At 43.6% G+C, this 10,625-nt stretch overlaps 1 long non-coding RNA gene across 4 annotated transcripts; it reads left to right on the top strand.

Moving 5' to 3' along the window:
* The first annotated feature begins 200 nt into the window (after positions 1-200).
* Positions 201-3,023, top strand: LOC119319624. Of its 4 annotated transcripts, XR_005154543.1 has the most exons (8): positions 201-613; positions 1,361-1,407; positions 1,507-1,588; positions 1,677-1,902; positions 1,990-2,093; positions 2,204-2,263; positions 2,379-2,429; positions 2,539-3,023. It is a non-coding gene; the product is annotated as an uncharacterized LOC119319624 (long non-coding RNA). The 4 variants fall into 4 exon arrangements; XR_005154542.1 differs by lacking the exon at positions 1,361-1,407; XR_005154541.1 differs by having other exon boundaries at positions 1,361-1,588.
* Positions 3,024-10,625: the final 7,602 nt, after the last annotated feature.

Genomic DNA, 10,625 nt, shown 5'->3' with positions numbered 1-10,625 from the left:
GTCCGTTTCACCCCAAACCGAGTGCAAGTTTGGGCCAGGATGGGTTGAAAGTGGACGGAATCCGGACATTTGTCCGTTTACGCCCGCGCGCTGGGCCATCTCATTTGTCCCTTTTATCCCAAACAGACGGGGGCGGACATAATAGGGTCGCGCGGTGGAGTTGGCCTCAGGTTGGTGGATTTCTGGTAGGGGGCGGTGGACAGCGTAGTAAATGACAGAGTGAGAGGCAAAAAGGAGCTCTCCCTCTCTCATCGCCATTGACGCCCGCTGAGGTCTGCGGCGGAAGGAATACGCGGCGGCGATTCCCGGATGGAGTTCCTCATGCAACCGATATCCTCCCTAGCCCCCCCCCCCCACAAGATAGTTACTGTTGGTGGATTTTGCAATGGATTTGTGCCTCTGATCCATGGATTTTGGTGGACCGTAGGACTGCAGTGATGGAGGAGGTGAACCGCAACGAGCTACAATGGAGCCGCTGCCCTACCCAGCTGTGGCGACAGGAGCCGAAGAGCTGCCCCCAATGGCCACAGGTAGCGTTGACGGGCAGGTTTGTGCGGCGGTTGTGGCAGCCGATAGGCCAAATTGATCCAAAAACTCCTGGCTGGACTCGCAGGTAATCTCTTCGCTAATGGTGTTTGGATTGAAGACTGTTTGTCCGAATTTAGGTGTACTTCAAATCGCATGAACTGACTTGCAGATAGGCTGGTCAGTTTTGCATGAAGTTTTAGTTACAAACTTTGGAATAAGTAGATCCTGGAGAAATTATAATAGTTATATACAGATTTTTTTTGGAAATCCTGTGTGTTTTCCTCCTAGCCAGTGCTGAAGATACTAGCACCAACGCATGATTAACAACATGCATAACAGTGTTAGTCTGTTTTATGGATACTTGATTCTGATACGAGAGAATAAATATCAAAACCGAGCAGAAAACTTTTATTACAAACTTAAATCTAAAACACAAAAAATGTAGGGTGAACTAACAGCAAGTCTGTTCGATATGGGTGTTTTGATTGTACACTGTTTGTCCAATTTTAGGTGAACTTAGAATTGCATTAACTAAGTTGCATATAGGATGATCAGTTGTGCAAATAGATTCCATTTATAAAAAAGGTGTAGAGGAATTACAATTGTTATATATATTATGTGGAATAACAGTGCTGGAGGTACTGGCACCCACCAGATGAATTAAAAGAAGCATAAGACTGTTGGTTAGTTTTGTGGATACTCGATTCTGATATGAGCAAATAAATATCAGAATTCAGTTGGGAAATTTTTGAATTAAAGTTTAATTTGAAATTGGCAAAATGGGAAGTAGATGACATGTCAGTTTGGAATGATGTTCCCAAATATGATACAGGTCAGCAGGCAGCAAACAACCACATGGCAGCTGTTGAGACAGAGATAGTTAAGATGCTACACAATTATTAGACCGTTCACTTGATGAGTGGTGATCACATAAAAATAAACTCACAATGATGTTTACGTGCTAAAAACCCATAACAGATGGCCTAATGTGCGCGATGACAAGCAATCGTGGTACTCAACCAATTTTCCTGAAGTTCCAGACTGAAATCTGGTACAGTTGGTATGTTTCCGTGTCCATACATATGAAACAAGTCATTCATTTAGTAGCAGGCTCTGTTAACAACCATAAAATTCTCATGACAAACCAGGTGTGGTGTATGTGAGCTCTACCCCGGAGAATCGTACGAGAGGTCCAGCTGTGTCTCCGGCAAGGCAGTGGCAGAAGAGACGTGTGCACCGTCCAAAATAAGAAGTGTCATAACAGGTATCGAAATTCACCTTCCAGGACCGTGTCCTCTGCATCGGAGAGCTCTTACAGCGATGCAGTCGGTAGGAGCAGTGAGCCAGTGATCAACCTGGACCAGCCGCTCCAAGGTAAAAAGAAATTGGATGATATAAGAGTGTATGTGTTATTTTTCAGTGTATAGTGTTAATCAATTAGATAAAATTTGAAAACAGCAGGTGGGAGAGCTGTGCCTCCTGGAGACTCAGCCGGGAGAACAGAATTTGCAGTTGGGGCAATGCCGGTGGCCAGAGTGAAGCATATGTGTTCCCTGGAATAACAAGTACCCTGACTCGCCTATTTCGTTTTTTTTACTGCACATCATACGCCTATTTCTAACTGCATGTATGTACTACCAAAAACATACAATGACTGGATGATCTTGTACTACAGTTAGGGCTGCAGGGGAGTCTTCATGTGCAGCTAATCGTCGAGGCGGTCCTGCAGCAGGAGGTGCATGGCATTTGAAACCATTGGGAGATTATTTTGACATCTGGCAAATATTTTGTAAAATGTTGAGCAAGACAGTTAGAAACCTACTTGATGCAACTTTGGAATGCCTATGTAGGCACCCAGGCACACATGCTTCATGTGCATCAGGTGGCAATGGCACTGAAGAGTATGTTAATCTAATAGGGAACATCTAGCCTGAGCATCAAGTTATAAAGCATATAATTTTGCAATGGCATTCTGGTCTGTTGTCCCGTGCATGACATTCGGTTTGCCAGTTTTGCAGTTGGGGAGGGCAACAATCAGGGTGCTGAACGCAATGTCAGAGGTTCAGGTGCTGACTCGGGGCGGATGATGAGCAACTTAAGGTTCCGCAGCAAACGGACAAGGTTCTGCAGCATATGTCGGCGGCAGGGGCACAAGAGGACTACGTGCCCGGACAGGGGTGATGCCCCGAAGCCTGTTCGCAAGCCAGCGAGGTGCAAAAATTGTCGAATCGAAGGGCACAGGCGAAACAACTGCCACAAAGTGGGTGATCTGCGGATGATTGGGCTGTGAGCAATTGCAATAATTTGTTTGTTTAGACTACCTGTAGAACTTCATGTGTGCGTTGGTAGTTCCATCACTACAACTTATTTATTTCCATGCTTGCTGGGTGGAGATAATTACACCTACAGTCCTTATACTCTCCGGCATGTAACATGATGGTCCTCAAACTCGTGGAGTGCTCCATTATGGTCCTCAAATACAAGAATACGCTTCAATATGGTCCTGGCTACATCTCATGCTACTCCCGGCAATACAGTACAAATGTGGGCCTCACATGTCAGCACATCAGAGAGAAAAAAATGTAGTTTGGATCAAAAGCACGCACATTTATTGGGAAAAATTATCTATCTTCATTCAGGACCACAACACGGACATTTATTGGGTATCCTCACTATAGTTTCTAAATACAAAACTATTTAAAATAAATTGACAGCATGTATTTTGGATAATGTTCAGCGTGGTTATATTTTTATCCAAATCTACGCCTAACTACTGTTTTTTATTCTTTATTTTCAAGTACGTTTTTTTTCCTTTTTAACTTTCCCATTTTTTAAAAAGTAAGAAAAACTAAATAATTATTAATACATAATTTATGTATATTATTTAATAATTTGTCAACTAAAAGGAAAAATAAACACGTAGATGATAAATAAAATAGAAAGGAAACGGGTACGTTACACACTGATTTATCTAAAGTTCTATATCATTGTTAGACACGAATCATCGTCTGGTCCATTGGTTAGCTCGTCTGTTAGGTTGATGTGTGGGCTCTGCATCGAATCCTGGATTGGTAATTCTTTTTCCAAGTTCCTCTTTGTTGTGCTGACATGCAGAATATTTTTTCCATGTTCCTCTTTGATATGCTGACATGCAGGACCCACACGTGTATCGAATGCTGATGTGGCACAGGGCTGGGCAGCGTGTTGTAGTGGGAGACATAACTAGGACCGTATTGGAGCATATTCTCGTATTTGAGGACCATAGTGAAGCACTCCGTGAGTCTGAGGACCATCATGTTACACGCCGAAGAGTACAAGGACTGTAGGTGTAATTATCTCTGCTGGGTGTATTCAGCTGCTGTTGTGCCAACTATGTATAATCTGAAGCTACTCTATGCTACAAATGGTTTGGAACTGTGCGTATGAGGGTTCGTCGGTAGTTCCATTAGTAGAACTTCTGTACTGTCACGATTTCTGAATTTTGTGCCACAATGGAGCTTCTGGATTGTCATGATTTTCTGAATTTTGTTCTAATGTGATGATGCATTATGGAATTTTGATTACTGTGAAACATGTCTTGGTTTCTGAATTATGTTCCACAGTAGAACTCCTGTACTGTAATGATTTCTGGATTATGTTGCAATGTGAGGATGCATTATGGAAATTGGATGACTCTGAAAACGAGTCTTAGTTTCTGAATTTTTGGTGTCTGTATTTTTTTTTGAGCCGGGCATAACCCCTTTCCATTACTTAGCATAACGGAAATACAAATAGTTTTAAGACCATAGTGAAGCACTCCGTGAGTTTGAGGACCATCATGTTACACGCCGAAGAGTACAAGGACTGTAGGTGTAATTATCTCTGCTGGGTGTATTTAGCTGCTGTTGTGCCAACTATGTATAATTTGAAGCTACTGTATGCTACAAATGGTTTGGAACTGTGCGTATGAGGGTTCGTCGGTAGTTCCATTAGTAGAACTTCTCTACTGTCATGATTTCTGAATTTTGTGCCACAATGGAGCTTCTGGACTGTCATGATTTTCTGAATTTTGTTCTAATGTGATGATGCATTATGGAATTTTGATTACTGTGAAACATGTCTTGGTTTCTGAATTATGTTCCACAATAGAACTCCTGTACTGTAATGATTTCTGGATTATGTTGCAATGTGAGGATGCATTATGGAAATTGGATGACTCTGAAAACGAGTCTTAGTTTCTGAATTTTTGGTGTCTGTATTTTTTTTGAGCCGGGCATAACCCCTTTCCATTACTTAGCATAACGGAAATACAAATAGTTTTAAGACCATAGTGAAGCACTCCGTGAGTTTGAGGACCATCATGTTACACGCCGAAGAGTACAAGGACTGTAGGTGTAATTATCTCTGCTGGGTGTATTTAGCTGCTGTTGTGCCAACTATGTATAATCTGAAGCTACTGTATGCTACAAATGGTTTGGAACTGTGCGTATGAGGGTTCGTCGGTAGTTCCATTAGTAGAACTTCTCTACTGTCACGATTTCTGAATTTTGTGCCACAATGGAGCTTCTGGACTGTCATGATTTTCTGAATTTTGTTCTAATGTGATGATGCATTATGGAATTTTGATTACTGTGAAACATGTCTTGGTTTCTGAATTATGTTCCACAGTAGAACTCCTGTACTGTAATGATTTCTGGATTATGTTGCAATGTGAGGATGCATTATGGAAATTGGATGACTCTGAAAACGAGTCTTAGTTTCTGAATTTTTGGTGCCTGTATTTTTTTTTGAGCCAGGCATAACCCCTTTCCATTACTTAGCATAACGGAAATACAAATAGTTTTAAGAGTTCAAAAGGAGACCTAGAAAGGGGAAGCGAGCTCAAAGCACCGCTGGGGAACCCAGAATGAGCACTCGTCATCGAGCAGCTCACCATGGGGCGAAAACCGAACGACACCCTAAAACCATCCGACTAACTCTAACCAGGAGAATTCCAACAAGTTTTAGGAGGGTTACTCCAGACATAAACCATGAGCCCACGCAGGGGCGAAAGAACTATTTTACCAGATATAGTTAAGCACTCACGCAGGAGCAAACGAACTATCTATCAGCAGCAAACGCTTCAGCTCTCAGTTTAAGGTTTCCCTCGGCGCTGCACAGATCCGCATCATGTTCGATGCATTGGTCCTCAGCATCTTGGCTCCGCGCTCCATCATCTCTCGATCATCTCCTGTCATCAAACCTGCCCAGTAGGTAAGAAAACCACATGCAGAGTAAACCACATCAAAAGGCGACCTCGTCTGTTTAGACTCAAAGGTAACACTGTTACGATTAATCCACATCGCCCAACATAAACCTGCTAGACCAAAGGTATAAAATTTCTCCCCATCAGGTAAGAACATGTAAGCCCATGAATAGTACAGCCAAATGTTACTTGGACACAAATCCGTGCCCAGTACACAGCCTACAGTCCTCCAGAGGACTCTGGCCACAGGGCAAGTGAAGAAGAGATGTTGGGATGTTTCCCTCTCCGCACAGAAGGAGCAGGTAGGATTTCCCAACCACTTTCGTCTACTCATCACATCTCTAGTTAGGATAGCGTCCTGAAACAGTTGCCAAAGGAAAATTTGAATTTTAAGGGGAATTTTTGCTTTCCATATCCACTTGTAGTTTGCCCCCGCCACATTTCTTTCCAAATATTCATAAACAGATTTCGTAGTAAACCTACTTTTCTTCCCCAAGGTCCAGACCACTTGGTCGGCTTCGCCAGTCATCGGCCAAGTCCCCACTATAGATTTGATATTACTCCATTGCTCAAGCATGGGAGGGTGGAGTTGCCTTCTAAAAAAGTTTTTTTCCTCCTCCCCTTCCCTGAACTTAGCAACCGTGATATCCTGATCATTGCAAATATCATAAATCATAGGAAACTGCAACTGGAGGGGAGGTTCATTGCCAACTGGATCGACCCACAGTCTAGCAAGATCTCCAGATTGTAAATTCACTTTTCTGCCAGCCAGGTAGTAATCTTTAGTTTTCATGATTGCTTTCCAGATTGGCGAGTCATTGAATTTAGTTTTGATAGAGGTCACCGTGTCTTGCTTAAAGTACTTGGCCCGGATCACATCCTGCCATAGCCCTTGTTTAGTTTCCAGCTTCCACCACCACTTGGTGAGGAGGCTTAAATTCTGTTTATGAAGATCCTTGACTCCCAGTCCCCCTTTCTCTTTGGATCTACAAATTCTATTCCATCTCACTAGATGGTATCGTTTACGCCCCTCATGTTCTTGCCAAAAGAACTGCTTACGGTGTTTATCCAGTTTCGCAATCACCCCTTTAGGAAGAAGGAACATAGACATGTAGTAAAAGACAATGCTAGTTAATGAGGAATTGAGAAGGATGAGCCTCCCACCCGAAGATGCTGCATTACCAATCCAGGATTCACAGCATTTAAGGAACCTCTCATCCATAAAATCCCAGTCTATGCTACGCAAAGAAGAGAAACTGACTGGGACTCCCAAGTATTTCATTGGAAAATGTACAATACTACAATTAAAGAGATCAGCATAAAAGGAAAGGGTACTATCATCTCCACCGACACAGAGGATTTCGCTTTTCATAAAATTGATCTTCAGTCCTGACATAAGTTCAAACAGGTACAATAGAAGCTTCAGATTCACAGCCGCTTCCTTATCATGTTCAAAACATATTACAGTGTCATCTGCATATTGCAGGATAGCCACACCCCCCTCAATCATGTCAGGTGATAAGCCCGTCAGCATTTTCTCTTTTTGTGCATTAAGAACCATTTTCGAGAGTGTCTCTACAGCCAGGTTAAAAAGGAAAGGAGAATGGGGATCGCCTTGCCGGACCCCCTTGTGACTTTGGAAATACGCACCTATTTCATTGTTCAGTTTAATGCTCACCGTGCCATTATGTAGGATTCGTTCGATCCATCCACACCAGGTATTTCTGAATTTTGTTCCAATGTGATGATGCATTATTGCAACTTGATGACTGTCAAACATGTCTTGCTTTCTGAATTTTTGTAGATCATTGCTTGCATTATGGTTTCTTGAAGAGCACAGGCACAAATTCATGACTGTCAAACGTGTCTTGCTTTTTGAATTTGTGTAGATCATTGCTTGCATTATGGTTTCTTCAAGAGCACAGCCATGAAAGTCTGAATTCGGAGAGATCGGGGAGGGCATTCAGAATCGCTGAGTATAATCACAATGCGGTGCATGAATTTAATAACTGGTCTGGATTATATATTGTGAGAACTACATTACCCATCCGGAGCATGGTGTGTGTTGATAAGAAAATCAAATCTGAGATAAATTTTGGCATGCTTGCCCATTGAGATATTCCACGTAGGTGAGTGATTGACACGTAGTACCATTGTGCAAAGTAGACATGTGCGTGCTCTCTGGGATGCCGCGCGCCCATTGCTGTGGTAATCCCTTTCAAATTTCAAAGTCCGTGAGCGGGAAGACGAGCAGCAGCAAATAGATAAGGAGGGGAGCAGACTGCCTGGGCTGAGCCATTCCTCTGTACTGGTAAAACAGAGACTGACCATTAGAAGGCAGCTCTCGCCATGGCTCCAACCATGCTATCTCTCTCGTTGTCTGGGCTTACAAAATCCGATCCAAGTGACGAGGTGGATGGAGTATCCGCAGAGGTTAGTTTCTCCTTGATCTAATCTAAGTTTAGCAAGCATTGGAAGTAGCTATTTCTAACACTGCGCTAGATTAAGTTTTTTTTGAGGGGTGATAAATAACTTTATTCATCATCAAAAACCACAGTATGTGGGATACATAAAGCGTCATGGGGTTGTAGAAGCCACACATGGCGCCCCTGAGCTAATCTAACCGAAAATTTTGCTAAACTATGAGCATCCGTATTGGATGCACGACCTTCATGAGTGATTCTACAATTAAAACTTTCAGCCCTGGCTTTGATTTCGGTGATAATGGAACCGTATGTGCCTCTGCTGCTCGTGTGTATGTCCTCTACCACCTATTTTTCATCTGAAGCGATGATGAAGTTTTGGAGTGCAAGATCATCCGCCAACGCAAAAGCTTCGCGACAAGCTATCGCCTCGAGGGTGGCTGCATCATGAATGCTATCTGTCACTAGGGCTGAACTGCCCAGGTAGTTGCCCTGATCATCGCGGCAGACTGCGGCGGCCGCTCCCCTTCTGTTAAATCTGTGGATTCCTGCATCCATGTGAATCTTAGCAAACCCCGGCTGAGGTGCCCTGGGCCGTCTGTTCGCAACAGCAGCTTGTCTGAGCCGACCCCCTAAAGGCATATTCAGTTTTGTATCAATAGACTCAAGCTCCACCATGAAACGAGTGATGAATGCGTGAGTAGCCTGCGGACTCTAAAAAATTCCTTCGTGTATCGCTTTTCTTCTTGCAATCCATATTGCCCATAGTGTGACAGACAGGGTCAGGAAAGCTTCATGTGATAATACGTGCATCATTGAGAAAAGCCATGCTTTGGCAGCCGGTTCGCTGGTCGCCCTCAACTGATGCGCTAGCTCTCCATCAACTAGGGCCCAAATACATCGAGCCATTGTACAATCCAGGAGTGAGTGTTTCCATGAGTCTGGTGAGCCACAAAGTCCGCATGAACTGGTTTCTGACATATTTCGGTGTTCTCTGACGTCCTCGGTCGGCAGCGAGTGTCTCGCAAGTCTCCATAGGAACATCCTTATTTTAGCTGGTGCACGGACATGCCAAAGGTACTTTCATGATTTCTTCTCTTGCATTACGTTGGATAACCCTGCTGTTCCTTCTAGCCATGCCTCCCGTCTTTGCTTGGTGTTGACGAGCATCTTATAAGCTGAGCGAACTGAAAAGAGCCCGTTTTTCTCAAAATTCCAGGCCCAAAAGTCTGACACCAATCTGGTACATAGGGGAATGCTCGTTACATATGGAATGTCTATCGGCCGCATGACCTGGCGGATACGGTGCAAGTCCCATATGGCTGTTGTATGGTCAATCAAATCCGCTACAAGCTGTGGTGGGTTGTGTACCAAGCACCCATATGGTTTCATCATCTCATCCCTTGGCAACCAGTTGTCGCTCCAAATCTGAGTGGTTGAGCCATCTCCAATTCTTCTTATCAAGCCCTGTTTGAGAATATCCCGTCCTTCCACGATCGCCCTCCATATCTGGCTCGGGTGCCCACCTAGTTCTGCCTCCAGAATTGTGGTCAAGGGGAAGTAAACACTCTTGAGAACTCTTGAACTTAGAGAGTCTGGGTTCTGCAAGATGCGCCACGCTTGCCTGGCAAGCAAAGCGAGATTAAACAACTCGAAATCCTTAAACCCCAGGCCTCCCATGTCCTTTGGTTGTGTCATATCCTTCCAAGATACCTAGGCCGGTTTCCTCTTGCCATCTTTGCTGCCCCACCAAAATTTCCGTATCAACATATTTAGGTGCTCACATAAGCCTCTTGGTAGTTTAAAGCACGACATAGAATAGACAGGAACTGCTTGAGCTACTGATTTGACTAGCACCTCTTTACCTGCTGTTGACAGGGTTTTCGCTATCCAGCCCTGCACTTTGTTCCATAAGCGGTCTTTTAGATATTTGAAAGTGCCATTTTTTGATGATCCAACATCTGATGGCATCCCTAAGTACTTCTCACTTAGAGTTTCGTTAGGAACATTGAGCATGTATTTTATTTCAGTTCTTACCAATTCTGGGACTCCTTTCCTGAAAAAGATAGATGACTTATCATAGTTGATCCTCTGGCCTGTTGCTTGACAATAAATTTCCAACAACTGGTGCACCTCCATTTCTCCCACTCCATTTGCTTTGAAAAACAGCAGGCTGTCATCTGCAAAAAGTAAATGGTTAACCGGTGGCACCGATGGAGCCACTTGTAAACCACGGGTGTTTGATGACTCTTCTCTGGATTTTATAAGGCACGAGAGGCCCTTTGCTGCTAACAGAAACAAATACAGAGAGATGGGGTCCCCCTATCGGATCCCTCTTGTGGGCGTGAACTCCTGGAGTTTCTTTCCGTTGAAAAGGACTGCAAATCTCACAGTTGATATCATGTTCATGACAATTCCAACCCACCTTTCTGTGAAGCCTAACTTCAACA

Source organism: Triticum dicoccoides, chromosome 6A (assembly GCF_002162155.2).
Source record: "Triticum dicoccoides isolate Atlit2015 ecotype Zavitan chromosome 6A, WEW_v2.0, whole genome shotgun sequence".
Classification (NCBI taxonomy): domain Eukaryota; kingdom Viridiplantae; phylum Streptophyta; class Magnoliopsida; order Poales; family Poaceae; genus Triticum; species Triticum dicoccoides.
The sequence above is the reverse complement of the archived record's forward strand: the minus strand, read 5'-3'. Positions and strand labels throughout refer to the sequence as shown.